Source organism: Tachyglossus aculeatus, chromosome 11 (assembly GCF_015852505.1).
Source record: "Tachyglossus aculeatus isolate mTacAcu1 chromosome 11, mTacAcu1.pri, whole genome shotgun sequence".
Classification (NCBI taxonomy): Eukaryota; Metazoa; Chordata; class Mammalia; order Monotremata; family Tachyglossidae; genus Tachyglossus; species Tachyglossus aculeatus.
The window spans coordinates 61,053,008-61,064,108 of NC_052076.1; the positions used below are offsets into that span (position 1 = coordinate 61,053,008).

Genomic DNA, 11,101 nt, shown 5'->3' on the forward strand with positions numbered 1-11,101 from the left:
ACGTGAAGTCACACAATGAGTCAAGTCAGAGGGAATCCTGAATGTGGATTTTTTTTTTTTGGTATTTGTTAAGTGCTTACTATGTGCCAGGCACTCTACTAAGCGCTGGGGTAGATAGAAGGTTGTCAGGTTGTACACGGTCCCTGTCCCGCATGGGACTCACAGTTTTAATCCCCGTTTTGCAGATGCAGTAACTAAGGCATAGGGAAGTTAAGTGATTTGCACAAGGTCACATAGCAGACTAATGATGGCATTTATTAAGCGCTTACTATGTGCAAAGCACTGTTCTAAGCGCTGGAGAGGTTACAAGGTGATTAGGCTGTCCCACTGGGGCTTCACAGTCTTAATCCCCATTTTACAGATGAGGGAACTGAGGCCCAGAGAAGTTAAGTGACTTGTCCAAAGTCACACAGCTGACCATCGGCAGAACCGGGATTTGAACCCACGACCTCTGCCTCCAAAGCCCGTGCTCTTTCCACTGAGCCATGCTGCTTCTCATAACTAGTGGCGGAGCCGGGATTATTCATTCATTTAGTTGTATTTATCGAGCTCTTACTGTGTACAAAGCGCTATAGGAAACTCTTGGGAGAGTACAGTATAAGCAGATGCAGTCTCTGCCCGCAATGAGCTTACAGTTTAGGGGGATTAGAACCCAGGTCCTTCTGACTCCCAGGATTTCAAAAATGAATGGAGAACACAGGCGCCGTTCCAGAGTTTGTGTCGAAAGCTCTCACAAAGTGCACACTATCCATATTGTTGTTCCACTGCTTTTCCAGCACCACTCTTTAGTGTGAGGATGTTACCCTATAACTTGTCGATCAGAACTGGTGGTTGTGAATGTCGCATCACCTATGCACCTGGATCTGTACCCTTTAAACACTTGATATTCACCCCACCCTCAACCCCACAGCACTTATATTTTTATACCCTGCCATTTCCTCTATCTGTAATTTATTTTAATGTCTGTCTCCCCTTCTAGGCTGTAAATTCCTCGTGGGCAGGGAATGTGTCTGGCAACCTTGTCATATTGCACTCTCCCAAGTGCTTATTTCAGTGCTCAGCATACACTGAGTGCTCAATAAATACGAATGGTTGATTGATAATGATGACAGAAGGGCAAAGTTGTAAGGGGAGGGAGAGACCCCCTGGTCTGGTCCAGGTCTGGAATACTGGACTTAGATGAGGAGGTTGAGCTTGAGGGGAGAGCATAAGATCAATGGATTTCCTACCTAGAAATGTCTGAGCTCCACTAGTTGACGTGAAATCCCTGGAACAGTTCAGGTCATTTAGGGGCCACCTGCAATGCTATTCCAGGCAACTCACTTAGACCTTGGGATTCCAAGTGAGTTTGTAAGTGGATGTGAAAAATCTGGATGTTTAGAGGTTGGCACCTATTGACAGAGCAGGAGATTCCTTAGGGTTAGGTTACTTTTAAACCTTTGGATCTCAGTCTCTGCAAGTACTGCTGTTTGATGCCAGCTGGATTAAATCCTTTGGGGTGGAAGCTAGGAACATGTGAACAACTCAACCATCAACACCTTAGCGATTAAAGAAAGAGTTGGATGCACCCCTCTTGGATACCCCTCTAGAACTCTTTTTTCTCCATCTGAAACCCTCCTTATCTGTTCACCTGCAACCTTGTCCTGTGTTTGTGGATGAAGATTAAACTCCTAACATCTCTTGCTTCTTAATGGAAACCAATTTGAGATGTTCTTTTGCTTCTGTTACCACCTACCCTGAGATCTGGTGGGATGTAAGAGTCTTCTATTGGTTTGGTGATACTTGGATTTTTTTTTTTTTCTCCCCAGAGAATAGAATATGTAATGTTCTGATTCTTGTCTTTGAAAGTGATATTCTTCTAAAGCTTTCCCTAGGCTGTAGTACTCTTTAGAGAGAGAAAACTGGGCTATTGGTTGGCAACCTATAGTTGTCGACACTCCAATGACCCTAATCTTCCTCTTCCAACTCTTATCTATCAGAGGTGGATTTCTTGAGGACACCTCCTCATGCTGGAGTTCTAAACAGGCTTTTTCATATCTAGTCTCTTGCCAGTCTTTGTCCTATATCACTTTTTGCCTTCTCACTTTTAAAAACAAAATAAAGCTTCATTTTGGGAAAACAGATCTATTACATGGTTGTTCAGGACAGAACAGTGTTTCCTCCTTCCCTTCCCTCCACTATCACTAAAATTTTCAGGAGGTAAAAATCACAGCATTATTGATACAAAATAGGATGCCCTTTGGGTTCAGAGTGGAAGAGGCTATGAATTATGCACTGGGATTTTCAGCTTCATTTGCCTATGTGAGTGGAGTTCACCATTGGAATTAACACCTTATATATATATATATAAAATGGCATCCGAGTGACCAGGGAAGGGGCTGGATGCCCTTTGGAAAATCCTATCTGTTGCCGTTGGAATCTATGAATTTGTTCAAAACCATCCATCTGGAAAGGGATCGTGTGACTCTAGAATGGGTGAGTTATGTGGCCATAGTTCAATTACAGTAGAGTCCCCTCGATGGGGAAAGAGCCCACTGAATTTTTGCTGCCCTGTGAATTGCTATTAGTTTAGGGTGAGATTTTCCTCTGAATAGAAAAACGGTTAGAATGTGGACTTTGGAACCTTTTGAATCCTTGACTTCCTATCTGGCGCTACAGTAATGATCTGATTAAGCGAATGACCCCCAGAGTAGTAAAATAGTCTTTCAAATACTGACTTATTTACTGTGCAGCCAATAAAGGATCAGTGCCTAAATGAACCTAAATAAAGGGTGATATATGTAAGGAATGGAAAAATGTCATCCTTTGCATTATGTGAATATTTTTTATGTATCTAGCTGGTGTACATCAATGCAGCTCCAAACTACTCTCCAGTGTTCTGAAGTAAGGAGCCCCTAGAGACTTCTTCTAGGAGGATAAATTAATATATTTAATGAGGGTTCACTGGAGTTCGAATTTTGCAATGTGACAGTTATGCTGAAAGTATTGATTGACTATATCCTAAGATATGGAGGATGGCAAACTTCCTTCCGTAGGTAAGGCTGAGAAGTCAACCATTTTTTCACTGGTATAGGTGAAGCGATATTTATTCTTATACTGATGATGTCACTTTGATGTACCCCCACTGGCCTTGGCCGAAGGCCACTTCCTGGCTTCCCGTTTTTGAATGATTGATCGATCATCCCCACTGGTCTCTTCCTTTATCTCCCGGGGTCGTGGCTCTGGGATTTCCAACAGCTCCACGGCAGTGGCCACCAGCAGTGCTGATTTTAACCTTTTCCTTCAGTCTGAATGCCCATTTGTCAGTTTGTCCCTGAAAGACAGCCCAGGAGATAGCCTTCAACTGAACTAAGCGGTCAATCATTCAGTCATATTTATTGAGCACTTACTGTATGCAGAACACTATATTAAGCCCTTGGGAGAGTGCACAATTAACACAGTTGGTAGACTAGTTCCCTGCCCGCAAGGAGCTTACAGTCTAGAGGGGGAGACAGACATAAATATAAATAAATTATGAATTTGCACATAAGTGCCACGGGACTGAACATGGGGTGAATAAATTGTGCAAATCCAAATGCAGCGGCATTGCAGAAGGGAGATGGGGAAGAGGAAATGAGGGTTTGGTTGGGGAAGGTCTCTTGAAGGAGATATGTGCTTTTAATAAGGCTTTGAAGGTGGGGAGAATGATTGTCTGTTGGATTTGAAGGGGAGGGAATTCCAGACCAGAGGCAGGATATGGGCGAGGGATCAGTGGTGAGAGAGATGAGATCAAGGTACGGTGAGTAGGTTGGAGTAAGAGGAGCAAAGTGTGCAGGCTGGGTTGTAGTATGAAATCAACAAGGGAAGATAGGAGAGGGCAAAGTGAGGTAAAGCGGGGGAAAAATGGTGATTTAAAGCCAATGGTAAGGAATCTCTGTTTGATGCAGAGATGGATGAGGTGGGCAGGGAACCTGTCTACCAACTCTGTTGCACTGTACTCTCCCAAACGCTTAGTATACTACTCTGCACACAATAAGCACTCAAAAAATATCATGGATTGATTGATTGGTCCCTCTTGACTGTAACCTCATTGTGGGCAGGGAATGGGCCTACCAACTCTGTTACACTGCACTCTTCCACGTGCTTAGTACAATATCCTGTGCACATTAAGTACTCAATAAATATGACTGATGATTGATTGGATTAATGTGGTAGTAGGATGGAGAGGAAAGCATAGATTTTAGCAGTGTTGTGAAGGTGAACGAACAGGATTTGGTGACAGATTGAATACACCTCCTGTGGGCAGGAAACATGTCTACCAACTCTGTTATATTGTACTCTTCCAGGTGCTTAGTGCAGTGCTCTGCACACTGAAAAAATATGTTGTGGGTGGAACACTCACAGCTCTAACGGGTCAAGTAAAGCGATGACATTCAGCTGTCTTTCTGTACAATAATAATAATAATAATGGTGATGAGGATGGTACTTGTTAAGCACTTCCTGTGTGTCAAGCGCTGTCCTAAGAGCTGGGGTAGATACAAGCAAATCAGGTTGGATATAGTCCTTGTCCCACACGGAGCTAACAGTCTTAATCCCCATTTTAAAGGTGAGGGAACTGAGGCACAGAGAAGTTAAGTGACTTGCCCAAGGTCACACAGCAGACACGTGGCGGAGTCTGAATTAGAACTCAAGTCCTTCTGACTCCCACGCCTGTGTGCTATCCACTAGACCATGCATTTCCTGGGTTTGGATCCTTTAATAAATCTGAGATTAAAACAAAGAAACTTGGTTTTACTGACAGTTTGAATTGCGGACATCTACCGAGTTGGATTACTTGTTTTGCCATTTGAGAAATTCCCAAGTAAAACAAAAAATGCAAAAATGCCAAAAATGCCCTGGGACTCTGAGAAATTCTAGTGGAGCCTGAAAGCAATTTACATGGAACACAAGTTGAACTTTTGCAACATTTGTAATTGAAATAAGGATCCAGCCCCAAATTGCAAGTGGAAATTAATGCTCTTTAGGAGGGTGAGAAGTAGATGATTCATAGAGCTTCTGTTCCTGTTCAGGGAGTAGCAGGCACGCAGGGCTATCTCCAGGAATTAACCCCAGGTTGGGCCAGCACGCTCTGCCTTCCTTCCATCATGAAGAAGAAAGGCAAATGAGTCTAAATTTGGCCCGAGGGAGACTCTGGCACCTCTTCCTTGAAAGCCTCTCAATGTGGTGAAACTAATTATTTGGGCTGGTTTTGGTAACAACCCTTCCTGGAGGCAGGGGAATGGACCAAATGACCTTCTAAGGTCACTACCTGCTCTGTGAATCCCTATGAAGCTGTTTCAGTCTAGAGTTGAATGAGAGGAGAGAAGAGGGATATGAATCAGGATCGAACATGCAAATCCCTCCTGACACTGACCCTCTCGTTTCAGCATTTTAATTCTTTTTCTTCATTACATTTTTTCCCTCTCCTTTGCCATGACAGCAAATATAAATGATGCTCATTCATCCATCAGTTCAGGAGTGAAGATTGGATTGTTAGTTCCCTAGGTTCCCCTAACTCCCTCCTCCCTACCTCCCAAATACTTATTGCACATTATTAGGGTTCCCCAGGGAGGCAGAATTGGCAATTTTGACTAGCTACTCTCATAAAGTTATTGAGCCACTTAGCTCTGACCCCTATAAACTAAGTAATTCACAAGGTCATGGAAGGTGCATCTGGAAAAGGGAGGGAGAAAAAGCAAGGTGTGAATTTGAGGATTATAGAGCCGAGTGTTTCATCCAATCTCATTTCATTTCTCACAGTGTTAAGAACCAGTCACCCCAATAACCTTTTAGGCCTTGTGTTTATCATCTGAGGTATGGATGAGGGCTTTCAGGAAGCCACTGGGACAGACAGACTAGTCTAGCAGGAAATGGTCGGGGAAGGGGTGGTCAGATTGGGCAGATCAGAGGGGAAAATTAGTGTCAGGGTTTGGGCAAGGAGCAGGCAAAGTTTCAAGCCCAAAGGCAGAATTTTCATATGGCCAGAGGTGAAGCACTGTGGGTCAGGTGTCAGTCTTTTCAGACACGTTCACCCAAACTGATAGTGTTTTCTACCAATAGGGTCAGCTTGGTATATAAACGACAATTAAATTCACCTTTATATATGTATTATATATATATAATATATATATATATATATATATGTTTGAGAAGCAGTGTGGCCTAGTGGAAAGAGCACGGGCCTGGAAATCAGAGGTTGTAAGTTCTATATACCAACTCTGCCACAGTGTTGGCTATGTGACCTTGGGCAAGTCACTTCACTTCTCTGTGCCTCAGTTACCTCATCTGTAAAATAGGGATTAAGCCTGTGAGCCCCATGTGGGGCTCCAACCTGTTACCTTGTGTCTACTTCAGTGCTTAGAACAGTGCTTGGCACATAGTAGGTGCTTAACAAATTCCACAGCTGTTATTATTATTTATTATTATTTCTGTTGCAGTTGGATGGACCTTTTGTGGGAAAGTGTGTTAGCTCTGCCCCTTGGTAGGTGGCATAAACTCCGAAGGGGGAGGAGCCAACTCCCAGGTGCTCAGGACAGTGCTCAATAAATGCCAGTGATTGATTAATTAATGCTGTCTCCTTCCTTTGTAGTTTTCCACAGCTCATAGTATAAGGAGCTACCCTCAGTGAGCACCTAGGCAATACTGTTGACTGACTAACTTGGAAACTGCGCTATGATTGTCTTAAATGGCTCTCACCTCGGATCACAGTTTAAGTAACTCTTGGCGCTTGGGTCATCATCAATCGTATTTATTGAGCGCTTACTATGTGCAGAGCATCGTCATCATCAATCGTATTTATTGAGCGCTTAGTATGTGCAGAGCACTGTACTAAGCGCTTGGGAAGTACAAATTGGCAACATATAGAGACAGTCCCTACCCAACAGTGGGCTCACAGTCTAAAAGGGGGAGACAGAGAACAAAACCAAACATACTAACAAAATAAAATAAATAGAATAGATATGTACAAATAAAATAAATAAATAAATAGAGTTATAAATATGTACAAACATATATGCACTGTACTAAGCACTTGGGTCTGTCTTGGGTCTTTGGATCTGTCTCTGTTTTTTTATTTTTCCAATAAGATATTGTGTAAGAAGATGCACCAGTGTCAGCTAGGCTCTGGCAGTTTCCTCCTCAACGCTTGCCTGCCTGGATGGTTTGAATGTGGCAGTATTGGAAGGAAAGAGACTATCACCATTCGTGTGTTTTTTAAAATGTGGACCAAAAAATGCCATCAAAGAGAAGGTGATCTCTCCATATCTAGAGTGGGGAATCCAGTGCCATCTAATCATTGCTCAGCAATTTAGCTTTTGGAATCATTGATCAAAAGCAGTGTGGCCAGCTAAGGTTTGTGAGCATAAGGTATCTCTTGTCAGCTTTCTTTGCTTTTCTTTCCATCATGTGGCTGGGTGAGGGCTGGATTTTGTTTTTTCTCTTATTAGTTAACTCTAGTCTTGAAAATAGGCAGCCTACATGCCGGAGGCCTTCAAGAAATGAAATCAGGGATGCAGTGAGTATCAGAGTGGGACTGAAATTTCTTGAAAATTCAGTTTCTACTTTGTCGGCAATTGTTTGGTTCTGATGGGTCATTATCTCCAAGGAGAAACTCTTGAATGCATTTGAGGGAAGAGGGCAGATATTCGTGTTTTTGGATGGTTGAGAAGCACCTTGGCCTAGTGGATAGAGCATGGGACTAGGAGTCAGAAGGACCTTGATTCGAATCCCGGCTCCACCGCTTGTCTGCTCTGTAACCTTGGACAAGTCAGTTCACTTTTCTGTGCCTCAGTTATCTCAACTGTAAAATGGGGATTAAGACTGTGAGCCCCATGTGGGACAGGGACTGTGTCCAACTCGATTTGCTTGTACCCACCCTCTGTGCTTGGCACATAGTAAGTACTTAACAAATACAATAATTATTATCATTGTTATTAATAATAATAAGAGATTGAAGTGGTTCAGAGGGGAATGGCATTAGGTAAGGTCAGTGCACCTTATACAGGCTGCAGACAATTCTGTGGCCTTAGGATTTTTGAATTCTAATAATCCTACACTCCTCAGATGGTCTGAACAGCCCACTAGGATAGAGTCTGAGCTGCCTAGACTTCCCAGACATCCCTCCATCCCACCCTCCTTCAGTAGCACCTCTGCACAAAATGGATTAAGTCAACAAATAGTAAGTACTTAATAGCTACTATTCTACTACTACTACTACTACTACTACTACTACCATGGTATTTGTTAAGCGCTTATTATGTGCCATACACTGTTCCAAGTACTGATGTAGATACAAGATAATCAGGTTGGACACAGGCCCTGTCCCACCTGGGGCTCACAGTCTAAGTCAGAGGGAGAACAGGTATTGACTTGGCATTTTACAGATAAAACTGTGGCACAGAAAAGTGAAGACTTCCAAGACTTCCCAAACTGAGCCCCTTCCTTCCTCTCCCCCTCGTCATCCCCCCATCTTACCTCCTTCCCTTCCCCACAGCACCTGTATATATGTATATATGCTTGTACATATTTATTACTCTATTTATTTATTTATTTATTTATTTTACCTGTACATATCTATTCTATTTACTTTATTTTGTTAGTATGTTTGGTTTTGTTCTCTGTCTCCCCCTTCTAGCCTGTGAGCCCACTGTTGGGTAGGGACTGTCTCTATATGTTGCCAACTTGTACTTCCCAAGCACTTAGTACAGTGCTCTGCACACAGTAAGCGCTCAATAAATGCGATTGATTGATTGATTGTTTGAATTGATTTGCCTGAGGTCACACAGCAGGAAAATGATGGAGCTGGGGTTAGAGAAATCAGCTTCTCTCACTTCCAGATCCCTGCTCCTTCCATTAGGCCACACTGCTACTTTACCATTGTATTAATGATCAATCAGTCAATCAATAGTATTTATTGAGTGCTTGCTGTGTGCAGAGCACCACACTAAGCACCTGACAGAGTACAGCACAGCAGAATTAGCAGAGAGGTTCCCTGCCCATAACAAACTTACATTCTAATAACAGTGATAAACATGATAGTGATAACAATAATAATGATAGTAATAATAACAGTAACGACTTGAACTAGTTTCTTCCTCAATCCTGTGTGGGGTCTAGGCAGTCATGAGCCCAAGCAAGTCCCTGATTGAGTCCTAAACACACAAGATTATCCAAGGGCTTCCTGATGCGTCCTTGGCATTTGGAAGGGATGGGCACAGTTGCCCAGTGTCCAAATTTCAGCAGCCAGCTAACTGGCCTATTGGCAGGTAAAAGGAATGGTTTTCGGGAAACGGGACAGACAGGTCTCCGAAATACCCACTTGTCTAACGGGCTCTAATGAAGTTTTGAGGAATTGAAAGGTAGGGCTGGGGAAAAATGATGGAATTGTCAGAAGTTGAAACTTGATTTTGAGTGTGATTGCATATCCTGGCCTGGCAAGGAAGAAATGCATTTGAGAATCTGAATGCTTATATGAGTTGGATCTCCTATGTAGTTATTTTGTCTTTCATCTTTTATTCATATGTTTTACACATGTGGGTATAAACGTTTGCTGATTGCCATATCAAAAGACAAAAGCAACATGTAGACAGTGTGGGTGATCTGCACAGTAAAATTTTATGATAACTCAAAGGGGCTTGAATTATGTTCTTGATATCTCACTGCTTGTGCCTGAGTAGATTATTAGAGATCACTAGTGTTCTCCTGTGGAATCTTTGGGGTGTTTTCTTCTTTTCTCCAATTTTTTTTTAAAGGATTCTTTGATGTTTGGTTGCTCTAACTGACAGGGATTATAGTGAAACTAATGAAGGGGGTAATGGAAGAACTAGAGAGAGTGAAATCAGAAAGAGGGTCTCATGGAATCACCTGGGCAATTTCAAAGTCCATGGAATGTGGAAGACTTTATTTGGGGAAGGGGCAACGTTTACATAATGGTGCTCCAAAGATCTAGTGAATGGCTATCAAGATACTAGCCACACAAGGTTGCACTGGGTCTGTTGCAGGAGAGTAAATTGAGAGACTCATAGTTGGAATCTGGAACCTCCTGGAATCCAGTGGATCCCATCAAGGGACCCCAACTACTACCCCAAGGCATTGGGAAGCAGTGTGCCCTAGAGGAAAGAACACGGTCCTGGGCACAGGCCCTAGGTTCTAATCCTTGCTCCTCCACTTACTTGTTGTGTGACCTTGGGCAAGTCATTTAACTGCTCTGTGCCTCAGTTCCCTCATCTGCAAAATGAGGATTCATTACCTGTTCTCCGTTCTACTTGGACTATTTGCCCCATGTGGGACCTGATTATCTTGTATCTACCCCAGTGCTTAGGACAGTGCTTGGCATACAGTAAGCCCTTAGCAAAGCTTATTATTATGATTAGTGTAAAGAGAGGGGTTTGGGGGTAAGAAGATATAGACACTAAGGCCACTGATCTGTTGTGTGACTCTGAGCATAGCACTTGACCTTCTGGGCCTCTTTTCTCATCTGTAAAATGGGGATAATTTCTGCCTATACCTCACTGAGGGTTTGTCAGGATGAGATAATTCATGTAAAAGTGGTTTGGATAAGGGCTCCAAAATTCAAGCTATTATTTTTATTACCACATCCTTCGGTGGTCCCCTCTCAGGTTCGCACCTGGAGAATTTCCAGGACTCTACCAGTCTCGACTATGGGAGGGAGAGTCAAGCAGAGGCCTACCCATTCTATTCCTAGCTTGGGCAGTGGCTAGCAGTGGAAGGTAATCTGCTATAAATCAAAACTCACCTGTGCTGGGCAGCAGTGGCATGGGAGAGAGTGAAGAGCAGAGACTCAAGTTTACTGCACGTAACCGCTTCCTGTTTTTACCAAGAAAATTCTATGGATACACTACCAGAACAATTGCAGATGGAAATGTGGCATTCTGGGAGAGATCAAGCGCTTAGTACAGTGTTCTGCACACAGTAAGCGCTCAATAAATACGATTGAATGAATGAATGTGTCCATGGAGACTGTTGATAGTTTGCCAGGAACCTCAACAATAAGCAACCCTCAGCTCAACACTTCTGTCAATCAATGGTATTCATTGAGCACTTACTGTGTGCAGAGCACTGTACT

General features: G+C 43.0%; 1 non-coding gene across 1 annotated transcript; it reads left to right on the top strand.

Moving 5' to 3' along the window:
• Positions 1-10,624: 10,624 nt before the first annotated feature.
• LOC119935316 lies at positions 10,625-10,761 on the top strand. The gene has a single exon (XR_005453202.1). It is a non-coding gene; the product is annotated as a small nucleolar RNA SNORA7 (small nucleolar RNA).
• The last annotated feature ends 340 nt before the right edge of the window (positions 10,762-11,101 follow it).